Raw genomic sequence first — 4,148 nt, 5'->3', positions numbered from 1 at the left:
TTTTGGCTTCGCTGGCAGGTTGCTTAGCTTGGCTGGTTGTGCGCTATAATTTCTCTGGTTTGTTTTAAATGTGGCTTCTATTGGCCTCGGGGTAGTTTATTAAATGTTATTTTTCATGGGAGCTTGTTCCCATTTTGGTTTAGGGTATTAGTTGCCCAATCTCTGTATATATTTTGTGTTTTGCCATTTTTGTGGCATGGTTACTTTTGATCTTAATATATATTCTTACATTTGATCAAAAAAAGAAGCTACTTTGATATTGGCAAGTATCTTACTTATGCAGGGTGTCTGGAGCTCCTCCGGTCTGTTCTTTTTGGGAAAGTCTAGTTTTGGTTAAATATATTTCCTATTCCTGCAATAGTGATGAGGAGCATTATTAGCATTTGCAGAAACTTTCTATGGACAGGGGATGCCCGTCGTGGTTCATCAGCTCTTGTTGCTTGGAAGAATGTATGCATGCCTAAAACAGAGGGTGGGCTAGGTTTATTTGATCTTTGTGCCCGCAACAAAAGCTTTCTTAGCAAGCAATTATGGCATATTCATCTCAAAACAGACTCAGTATGGATTCGTTGGATTCATCACTTCTATTTGAGTTGTGGCACCATTTGGACCATCCAAGCACACCATTCCTCTTCCCCGCTATGGAAAGCAATCATCTCTGTCAGGGATCTTATTCTCCAACACTGTGGTAACTTAGAAGGGGAGTGTGTCTCCTTGATGAGTAACTGGTCTCGTTCTGCAGGTCCTTTTCTAACCCATGCATATGATTTCTTCAGACCGGTTGGCTTAACCATCCCATGGGGTCGAGTCGTTTGGGAGCAATGGTCCATGCCCAAATACAGTTTCATATTATGGCTAGCAGTCCTGGGTAAGCTTCGCACCAGGGACAGGTTGTGGTTTATCCCTACTGACCTCTCTTGTGCTTTCTACCAGTGTGAGGAAGAATCCCATGCTCACCTGTTCTTCACTTGTAGCTGGACGAGACTTTTATGGGGTAAGATAAAGTCTTGGCTTAGAATTGGCAGGAGGATGATGACCCTCAACAGCGCACTTCATGGGTTGTATTCCAGGAGATCGAATATGTAGTCTCGGATGCGAAGAGTCTCTTTGGCCCTCACGGTGTATCTCATCTGGGAGGAAAGAAATCATCGGGTCTTTGATGCAAAGTCTAGAGGAGTTGACATCGTATTCAGGAGATTCCAAATTTTGTTTTATATTGTATTTCATTTTCATGAAAAAGATCATCTTCAATTGGCTATTGGGTGAGCACTTTTCCTTTGGTTGGAAGGCTGATTTGGCAGGGCGTAGGTTTTTGAGGCATGCATGGAGATTATGCATGCATTTCTACGTGCATTATCTGCTGTCTGGCCCACCACCTTCTCCCAGGTTTTGGAGCTCACGGTTTTTCTTCTTCAGCTATGTTAATTCGAGTCTGCATGGCTCATGCATATTGCTTCACGTCCCACCAGTTTCTGTTGTGCCCCTTTCTCTTGTTACGTGGCTGCATCAAATGGATCCGGGGCTCCCTATGTCAAGGATGTCAATTATATGTCAATGGCTCCCTCTGCTGAAGGCGGCATCTTCTCAACTGCATGGTTGGCTGCCTTTCCACATGTCCGCCTCGTATGTCTATTGGCAGAAGGCGGCATCTCCTCAGCTGCATGGAAAGGTCTGCTGTCCTTTAATTAGCTACATCTGCCTCTGCATGGCTAATTTGGTGGAAGAGCCTATGCATAGATGTCTTCGTGTCTTCGCACGGTGGGCTTGGGATTACTATGTTTCTGCATGATGTGATGATGAAAGGGCTTTGCATCCACATGCATGTGGCCTATTTGCTCTAAAACTTTAGCTGCTGGCGGGTCTTCGGTCCCGGTCCCATGCTTCTTGGCTGATCTTCGGCCATCTCTATGTATTCCCTTGAGTTCGCTGGTCCTTGTATATGCATGGTTGAGATGTTGCCACCTGTTTCTCGGTTGTTGCTGAGCCTCTGGTGGTGGCAGTTGTTGGTTTGCTTGTCCGGAGGACATGGGTCTCTTTCTCCATTTCCCACTTCTCATGAGATGTGTTCTCTTTGTTTGCATTGTCTGGCTGCAAGTGGTTCCTTTCCACGTGGGAGCTTTATAACTGCATGGTGCTCTTCAGCTGGCCTCCATTGTTGGCTTCGGGTACAATCCTTTTTTGTTTCCAGCAGCTTCGGTGTTCTCCTTCCAGCTCATGTGGGGGTCCATAGCTTGCTTTCGGCGACAGTGTTTTTCCTGTCTCGTTCTTCATCTAGTTAGCATCTAGTTATGTTGATTCTCCTTTCTATGGATTGTAGTTTAGCCCTCTAAGGAAGCCTGTTCCTTTCCTTAGTTCGCCCTTGATTCTGGACTTGCTGGCTCTCCCAGCTTTGTATATTTTTTGATCTTTTTTATACACTTACATTTTGATCAAAAAAAAAAAAGAAGTTACTTTGATCTTAGAAAGAGCTCTCAGTCGCGCTCTCAGTCAGAGACAGAGAGAATCTAGAGAGAGACGCTCTCCTCCTTCATGGAGAGGATTCCCTCTTGTCTGCTGGTGCTTCTTGCTCTGTGATTGTTCTCTGTTTAGTGCCTCAATTTTTCTCCATTTCACTGCTCCCCAGTCATCGTTCTCCCGTCATCTTGGTTTTTCCCGCCTGTCCCCTCGCCATTTTTTTCAAATGGCTAAGAACAAGAGAAAGCCTACTTCTACTGTAGCTCGTAGACAAGACGCTTCACCTGCACATACTGCTGGTCCCAAGGTTCATCATCATGATGGTGATGGTTCAGTGATTCTAGCCCTCCCGTTTGTTCCTGCTACTGAACTTGGTGTGGTTCCCTGTACATCTTGCCCAGATCCTTCCCTTTTGCCTCCAACTTCACCTCGTGGAGTGGGTCCTGGTGTTGTCCACCCTGCTCCCACGCTGGTGGCCGCCTCTGGTTCTACTCATTTGGATGTTGGTTTGGTAGAAGATTGTACTCTCGTTTCTGATGATGAGATCCTGGATGAGGATCAGCTGGATTTTAATTTTTCTGATGAAGAGTGTGTTGACTCCCCTCCAGTCCCTATTTCTCCTGCTGCTCCAAAACTGCCTTCCCCATCTCCTGTACTACCTACTGAGCAGGCCCCCTCCTCCTCTTCCCCACAACCAAATAGGGTGGCGCCTCCCTCTTCATCTCCTGGTGATCGAGAGCAAGCACCCTCAGCCGTTGCAGGTAAGCCTCCCCCTGCTACTAATAACAAATGGCGGGACCTCGTCCTTTCAAATAGATCTACTGTCTCTTGCACTAAACTTCAAAATTTTTCCCTTAATCATCTCTCTCGAACCTGTGCTATATCTCCTGAGGATATTCAGCCAAAATTTGAAGTTTGGAATTTCTTTGCTGTGGGCTATGTTTTTGGTCAAAGCCCTGGTTTCAGAGCTCTACAGAGTATTATTTCCAATGTTTGGAATTGCGAAGCCACCCTCACTATCCATGATTCGGGATGGCTGATCTACAGATTTAAAACAGAGGAGGATAAGCTTTCAGTCCTTCGTGGAGGTCCCTATCTGGTGTATGGCAGGCCTCTTGTTCTTCGGCCTATGACAAAATTCTTTGACTTCTCCAGCACAGAGATGTCGAGGGTGCCGGTTTGGGTAAAGTTTCCCAACCTCCCTCTATTCTGCTGGTCCCCAGTTTGCTTATCGAAGATAGCCAGTGTCATTGGGAAGCCTATTCAATGTGACCAGCTTACCTCCAATCTTACCCGAATGTCTTATGCTAGAGTGCTAGTGGAAATTGATCTCCTTGAGGAACTCAGGCATTCAGTGGAAATTTCTTTGCCTGAGGGTCTCACTTTGCACCAAAAAGTTGTCTATGAGACTCTGCCCAAGTATTGTAACTTCTGCCATATGCTTGGCCATACTCGTCTCCTCTGCTCCCAAGCTGCTGCTTCCCAAAAACCACCTTCGGTCCAGGCTGCTACAACTGTTACAGGGATAGTTTTCAGTAGATTGGGCCCTCAACCCCCATCTCAGGCTCCTCCTACAGTGGCGAAGGACCAAACTCATGACTAGGAAGATTCAGTGGCTCCCGAGGTGACAGTTGTTCCAGAAGCTACCCTTGACAACTCCAACGAATGGGTCACAGTTGACTCCAGGAAAACTA

This window comes from Populus euphratica, unplaced genomic scaffold, assembly GCF_000495115.2.
Source record: "Populus euphratica unplaced genomic scaffold, PopEup_1.0 scaffold1511.1, whole genome shotgun sequence".
NCBI lineage: Eukaryota > Viridiplantae > Streptophyta > Magnoliopsida > Malpighiales > Salicaceae > Populus > Populus euphratica.
Note: the sequence above shows the minus strand (reverse complement) of the source record.